An 8,409-nucleotide genomic window follows, 5' to 3' on the forward strand; every position below is an offset into this window, starting at 1 on the left:
GTGCATCAGTTTTTTCCAATGAATCATTCTCTCCCTGGAATCTTTCACTGGATGGGAACTGTTCAGAATATGTCTTGAAATATGACTATTTGCCTTTGGACTCTATCCTGGGTATTGACTCTATCTTTCACCAGAACTGAACTTTTTACTGTTCTTAACAAGGGATTATTTTAAAAAACCAACCTGTTACTTTTGCTATTAAATTTTGTTGGCTTCTTTCTGTTTCCTCATTTTCACTAGTTTGCAAAGCATGATTTTTTTTAAATTCTTTTGTCCAGTCCAAAAGGTGCAGTTTTCTTGATGCTATGTAGCAAGAGATTCTGGATGATAAGGTGTGGCATTCCCCAGGATACAATTTGGATAGCTGAACAGTTGTTTTCCTTCAATTCTCCAACCTGAAGTGCCCTTTGCATTGCTTTGTTGTGAGAACAGCCACTCCTGGTCTGCTCACACACAGTTTCTAGCATGTAAATCACTCCCAGCTATACTGTATGGGTGCTATGGCCAGCCACTCTTGAATTACGCTGCAGAGCAATACCAGCAAAATCCCAGTCCTGGACTTTCCCCCAGAAATGTGCATGTTGTACTGCCCAGACCTTTCCTTGACAACAAAAGCTCATATAAAATCCATCATTTTATTAATGCAAAATGATATGCAGAAATCTTGTTATCTCAAATGGAGTTTCCCAAACACTTCAATCCAAGCTCAGTGGTTTAAATTAAACGATACAATAAGTTTATTAACTACAGAAAGAAAGATTTTAAGTGATTACAAGTAGTGAGGCATAAAAGTCAGAATTGGTTATAAGAAAACAAAAGTAAATCACATCTAATACCTCACTTCACAAGCTAAGTGAATTCAAAGTAACAGCCTGTCTCGCCACATGCGCCAAGAGTCTTATTGGCTGAATGTCTCTCAGTTAGGCTCCATTCCTCAGGCTAAAGCTGTTTCCTTAGTTCTTAGAGGTATTGTGGCTGCTGTGGGCAGAGAAAAAGGACAGAATAATTTGGGGTGTTTGGTCCTCCTTCTTATGCCATTTCCTCTTCTTTGAGCATCATTGCTAGCTGGGGTCCAGGAGGCAGAAAGTCTGAGGGGACAGGAATCACCCTCTGTTTCTTTGCCAAGATGTACATTTCTTACATTTTCCCTGCCAAAGAATGGCCAGTGACACAGGCAAGTCTATTTGTTTTCATTAACACCTGGCTGAGGCATCAGTTTTCCTTTTGTCTCTGAGGAACTGGCTTGCGGCTGCTTCCCCAGATTTGAAAGATGTTTAAGCAAGATCATACTATAGTCTATAACATTACACATAATGTTGCCACACATATTTTATCAGCAAGGAGTAGTCCTGTGTCAGCTACAAAGATAGATAGATATATATTATCATGAGCTTTTGTACTCTCAAGCTCATCTGAAGAAGTGAGTTTTGCCCATAAAAGCCCATGATACCTTTTAGGGTATGGCTACACTAGCCACCCTAGTTCCAAATAGGGTGGCTAATGTAGTCATTTGAACTTGCAAATGAAGCCCGGGATTTAAATATCCCAGGCTTCATTTGCATGTTCCTGGGTGCCGCCATTTTTAAATGCCCGGTAGCTTGAACTACCTGCCCGCGACTACATGAGGCACGGGCTAGGTAGTTCGAATTAACACTCTTAATTCGAATTACTGTTACTCCTCCTGCAAGGAGGAGTGTTAATTAAGAGTGTTAATTTAAACTACCTAGCCCGTGCCACGTGTAGCCGCGGGCAGGTAGTTTGAGCTACCGGGCATTTAAAAATGGCAGCGCCCGGGAACATGCAAATGAAGCCTGGGATATTTAAATCCCAGGCTTCATTTGCAAGTTCTAATGACTACATTAGCCACCCTAGTTCGAACTAGGGTGGCTAGTGTAGCCATACCTTTATATATTTTTTCATTTGCCTCTAAGGACTACTAATTGTATTTAAAGTTACAGACTAACATGGCTACCCCTCTGAGATATTTTCCAGGACAATAATGATTGGCAAATCATCAGTTTTCAATTGGTACTTTATTAGGCATAGTTGTAAAAAAGGGATGGAGCTAGGGATACAGATTGTCACACAAGGCACAGTCAATTAAGGCTTAACAAAGACCTTTCATGAAACTTCTTGTTGATTCTATTTTTAGAATCAAATTCAAAACAAATCTTTTTCAGAGGGTGTGAAATTTTGGGATATAGCATGTGTTGTGCCCACGTTCAGTTTCTGCCCCAAACCAGAAGTACCAAAATACCAGAAACAAAAAAACTTTTCTCATGGTGTTGTAGTTTAGACTAGACCAGAAGTGAAGCCCCAGATTTCTCACAATAAAGCTTTACTCTTCAGCTCTTGGAATTTTTATCCCAACAGGGGATTCCAGATCCTTAGCGGGTTGAAATAAATGCTGAGTGGGACTCTAGCTTTTGGTCATTCATCTAAACCTAGGTCAGTCTCTACATTTGAAGCATTTGAAGTTCTTCTGTACCTATAATTCCAGCTGTGTATTAATAAAATGTCTAGTAGAAACCAACAAGCTTTCAGAGCCAGGAACTTAAAACTTGAATCCCACGCTACAAGTTTTTTGCATGCATACACCCACACATTTGTTCTTTTCTGTAACTCTAATATACAGACAAAAACATTTGGTGATTCTGTATTTTGTTCACATATTCTGATTAGGGATGCAAAAGGTTAGCTGGTTAACTGGTTAATCGGTAAGCCTCCCCCGTAATGAGTGAGGCTTACCGGTTTCAGTTAACCAGTATGGGCTGGAGCAGCTCCCCGCCTGCCCTGAGCAAAGGGCTGCTCGCCCACTGCAGGCAGGGTTTGCTCTGGCTGGCAATGGGAGGACAGCCTCCTCTCATCCCATCGCAGGTTACTGTGGCTCCCCAGGAGCAGGGCTGATAGGGGCTGACGGTCTGCTCCCAGGGAGCCAGATGCAAAGCCAGAGCAAAGCTTCCCCAGGAGCGGGGCCAGCTGCCTTTTGCCAGCCTGCTCCTGGGGAGGTCACTTCAGTGTGGTAGTAAAGCCTCCCCACAGGAGCGGAATGGAGCAGAAGCAAAGCCTCCTCCCTGGAAACGGGGTACAAGGGGCTGGCGGCCCGGTTCCCCAGGAGGCTTCGCTGCAGGCTCTGCAGTATAAAGTTAAGCTTTAAACTCCACAGCCCACAGCATGTGCAACCACTAAGACCTTTAGCAGTTACAAGATAACCTTTTAAAACAACTTTTTATATCCCCAATTCTGATTTTTAGCTGTCTTGCCTTGTATGTTCATTTCTCTGTTTTAAGGTATAGATCTGAATTTGAGAACATGTTTATACATTTTTACTCAATGCCTTATTTTCAGTTCCTGGGATTAGTGTTTGTGTAGCTTTTGATGGATACTTGTCAACTCACAGGGGCAGGGTCCATCAGGGTTGTGGATTTGCTTCAAGACAGAGTTGATTAGGGATAGAGACTTGCTTTTATTAATCTCGCGACGTCACTACTATTATAGGCTTAATACTGCCCAGATGGTTACATAGCTACTGCAAAGTAACATGCCAGTAAGCACAGGCAGTGCAATGCATAAAAGAGTAACAGGCACTTGGAAATGCTTACGCCCTTTCAGGTCTGCGGGGAGTCCCATTCCAGTCACCTTGCACCAGGCTGCAGTGGATGTGGCTTCAGCTGGGGGACCCAAGACACCCGCAGAGCTCTAGGTCCCTGGTGAAACTCAATGGGCACAGGACTCCCTACACTAGTTATACTACAGTTGTTTACCGGGTGTGCACATACCTAGCTCAATGCCATTCTTATCACTCTTATGAGCTGAGACCGAGGTCAAACTTGTTTACTGCTCAGTAGTTTTCCAGCTCAAGGCATGGGTTAAAGCTGATAAAACCCTGCTACTGTTTGGGCTTGCAGGGTCCCAGCCTATGCTAAGCCGGGTACAGCAGGGATGGAAACTTGCATCCCAGGCCTCCTAAGCTGCAGGACCCACATATGACTTTTATGTGACAGTACCCAACTGGAATACTAAAAGCCGCTAGCAAGTATTTGTAGTGGAGCTGGTCAAATGATTTACTGTTAATAACAATAATTACAAATTTAGTTTTTTTCATGTTTGTGAATTGTTTGTGAACAGATCAGCTGTCCCTCTTCGAGGTAGACAAACAAGCAGGGAAACCTGAGAACTGGCTGTCCAGGGGGGGTCCCTTTAAGCACAGACCTCAGATAGCTGCAGGCAACAGCCCCACACAGTAAGTCCTGACCTGGTGCCCTGCTAGAACTGGTTCCGGCCAGCCTTAAATGCAATTCAGAGTACACTCAGTGTGAATGCGTTATTTCGAAATAGCAAAATGCTATTTCAAAATGTATTTTGTGTCTAGACGCGTAATTTTGAAATAAACTATTTCGAAATAACACTGTAGTGTAGACATACCCTTATTCACTATCCATGATGTCTGATTAGCAACATAAGTCATGAATTTTTGCATCTGGTTCCTAATTGAACAACAGTAACTTTTTAATCAGAAGAGTAAATAGTTTTCCTTCATATGTCAGTCCCCATGTTCATGTGAAAATAAACATATCTGTAAAAAAACCAGCTATTCTCCATGAACTAAAACTTATTCGTGTTGCTTCCTTTTCAATAAATGCACTTTTAGTCTTTCATTATGGAAAACAGCACAGAAAGAAAGCACAAATGTAAAATCAGTATGAAGGTGTTCAATTTCTGTGCAATTCCTGCACCTTGAATTTCTGCCCCCAACAGTCAGGAAAACTTTGATTTACCTTCTTTGCATGAAAAGCAACAAGAGCTTGTATTAAACAACTATGTAATTTTTATTTAAGGATTAGGTAGCCCAGATGCAAGAGCTATGGCAAGCTACAGCCTGCTCTAGACTGATCTGTCCCCTGCAAAAGGGCCTACTCTTCAGAGACTGAGCCCCAAGCCACAAGATCTGTACAGCCTTTTTTAGCTCTGTAGCACAAACCCTGAAATCCTGAGTCTGTCTACCCAGGCTCTGAGATTCCCTCAGTGTCTAGACACACAGCAAAGTTAGTGGTAGAGCCCACAACTTGGATTCTTTAGCAACTGGATCACTCAACCATACTCCCTTTATATTTGTACATCTGTAAGTCAAACCATTGCACCTGTAATTAATCTAACATAACTTTTCTACAAAGATGTTTGCCTTTGCCCATGTAAACTAAGTCTGTTAGTGACAAAAGTTTAAGGTCAAGGAGTAATAAATATAAGCATACAGGCTGTAGTGTAGCACATCTGCAACAGAGCTGACAACACCTGCATTTCACAGTTTTGATCAGAGAGTTATTTCTAATTAGCTGTTCCAAATTATTTTCAGCTCCGTATGCTGTTCTAGTGAGCATTCTGAGGTAATTTAATTTAAAAATCAACTTTGGAAGCCATCCAAAAGTAAATATGTCCCCATTGTTCATGAACATCTTAAAAAAGCAAAACAGGATTTGCTGATAAAAGCTGCAGTACTGTGCAAAGAATTGATATCTCTGTTCAGCTAAGTTATGCAAATAATTGCAAAGCCAAATTATTACAATAAACTTCCAGTTACATAAAAATATAAAAACAGCCATACTGGGTCAGACCAAAGGTCCATCTAATCCTGCATTCTGTCTTCAGACAGTGGCCAAAGCAGATGTTCCAAAGGGAGTGAACAAAACAGGTAGTCATCAACTGATCCCTCTCCAGTTATCCATTTCCAGCCTCTGACAAACAGAGGATTGGGATACCATTCCTACCTATCCTGGCTAATAAGTATTGATGAACTTCATGAGTTTATCTAGTTCTTTTTTGAACCTTGCAAAAGGCATGGTCTTCACAACATCCTCTGGCAAGGAGTTCCATGGGTTGACACTGTGCTGCTTGAAGAAGAACTTCCTTTTGTTTGTCTTAAACCTGCTACCTATTAATTTATTTTGTCGACCCCTTAGTTCTTATGTTATGGGAACAAGTAAATAACTTTTCCTTATTCACTTTCTCCACATCAGTCATGATTTTATAGACATCTATTATATCTCCCCTTAGTCAAAGGGTACCATTTTTGGGAGGGTAGGGGAGCAGCAGCCATGCACTCTCGGACCTGGCTTGCTTTTCATCCTGTTCTCTTGGCAATCAGGGAGTGAGGGGAAAGTGCTTGCATTCCATGCATGCCTCTCACACCTGTCTGGCGAAGGGAGCACACTAGCCAGGTGTGAGAGGCACGCACAGAATGCAAGTACAGGTTGGGCCTCCCTGGTCCTGTACCCTCTGGATCTGAGCTGTCCCAGTCCAGGAAGTTTGCTAGACCAGGGGAAGTCAGTGCTTCCCTGCTGGCTGCCCCACTCCTGGGTTCCTCTCCCTGGGGCTCCCTGCCTTGCGGATGGCCCTCCTAACTCTGACCCACCATGGCTTCCTACCTTGCAGCCCGTCTGCTGTCCCAGAGTCTCTCAGAGTCTCCCAGCCAGGGCGGAGACTCCCCAGCCATTTGATTCCTCTAACACGGGGGTTTCCCCTGCCTGGGCAGGAGCTCCCAGGCTGCCTGCCATCTGGCCCCACTAATGCTGGGGTTTGCCTGGCTGGGGCTGGGGCACCCTGGCAACTGCCTGGCCCTGTTGATGCTGGGGGGTTCTAGGCCAGGGTGGGGGCTCCCCAGATGCTGCCTGGCTCATTTGGGGCTCCCCTGCCCCTGCATTGCTCTGGGGCTCTTTGGTCCGGCAACATCCCTGGCTCTGCTGGACCACAGATGTTGCCAGACCACAGAGTCCTGGATTTGTGAGATGCAACCTCTACTTCCCCTCACAACCTGATAATCCGGGGAACGGGATGAAAAGCAAGCTGCATCCTGGAGCACATGGCTGCTGACCGCCCACCCTCCTGAAATGGTGCCCTTGCCTTAGTCTCCTCTTTTCTAAACTGAAAAATCCCAGGCTACATCTACACAGCCCTCTCTTGTGCAAGAAAATATGCAAATGAGGTGAAACGGTGAATGTCACCGTGTCTCATTTGCATACTTAATGAGCTGCCATTTTTGCACAAGGGGCTTTTGCGCAAAAAGGAGCCATCTAGACGGCTCCTTTTTGCGTAGAAATCCCCTCTTGCGCAAGTTCTTCCTGAAAAAAAGTGGCAAAATGGCTCTTGTGCAAGAGAGGGTTTTTGTGCAAAAAGGAGCCAAGTAGATGGCTCCTTTTTGCACAAAAGCCCCTTGTGCAAAATGGTGGCTCATTAAGTATGCAAATGAGGAGTGGCGATATTCACCGCTTCATCTTATTTGCATATTTTCTTGTGCAAGAAAGAGCAGTATAGATGTAGCCCCAGTGTTTTTAATCCCTCTTCATATGGCACCTGTTCCAAATTCCTAATCATATGGCCCTTTTCTGAGCCTTTTCCAATGCCAATATATTTTTTTGAGATGAGGCAACCACATCTGTATGCAGTATTCAAGATGTGAGTGTAACGTGGATTTATATAAAGGCAATAAAATATCTTCTGTCTTATTCTCCATCCCTTTGTTAATGATTCCTAACATTCTGTTTGCTTTTTGACTATTGCTGTACATTGAGTGGATGTTTTTAGAGAACAATCCACAATGACTCCACGATCTCTCTCTTGAGTAGTTGTAGCCAAATTAGTCCCCATCATAGTGTATATATAGTTGAGATTGTGTTTTCCAAAATTAGCCCCCACTATGTATAGTTGGGATTTTTTTCCAATGTGCATTACTTTGCATTTATCAACTTTAAAATTCATTTGCCATTTTTGCTACCCAATCATCTAGTTTTGTGAGGTCCTTGTGAAGCTCTTCACAGTCTGCTTTGTTCAACTTTCTCAACAACTCTTTGAAACATAGAAGTTTATAAACCAGATTTATAAATAGATAGAGGTTTATAAACACGTTTATAGCTACGTGTTAAAGGGTATTTTAGGTTCATTCTTAGTGGAATCAGATGCCATTACTTTTTACAGTTCCAAACAGTAAAACATCAGTAATGGTGGAGTGTTCATAAAGCCATAGAGCATAATTTAGAATTCAGTCCAGTTTCCAGAGCAAAGGTGTAGTGTGTGCGCTGCTGTTGAAAGGTGTGGCCAGCCAGCTGCATGGACTGAGGGAAGGTGGAGGTGGGAGGAGGCTAGACTCACCCCCTTTGCACTTTTCCCTTTTTGGGGTGAGATGCACCCTGAAAGCAAAAGGACAAAGTTATTGCACTGGGGGATTCAGGTGAACAGGGGGGAAAGAAGAAGGCTTTTTGCACCTGCCTCTTCCCCTGGGCATGCATCAGGTATAGGTGATTACATTATGGCTCTTAGACTCATGAGCAGACAGATCAGTGACTAAATTGTTGTTCCATGAAAAAACAGGACTTTAGGTATTCTAACCAGTGCTCTAATGCTATGCCCTAAACAGGA

The sequence above is a fragment of the Pelodiscus sinensis genome, chromosome 13 (assembly GCF_052426305.1).
Source record: "Pelodiscus sinensis isolate ZL-2025 chromosome 13, ASM5242630v1, whole genome shotgun sequence".
NCBI classification, from domain to species: domain Eukaryota; kingdom Metazoa; phylum Chordata; order Testudines; family Trionychidae; genus Pelodiscus; species Pelodiscus sinensis.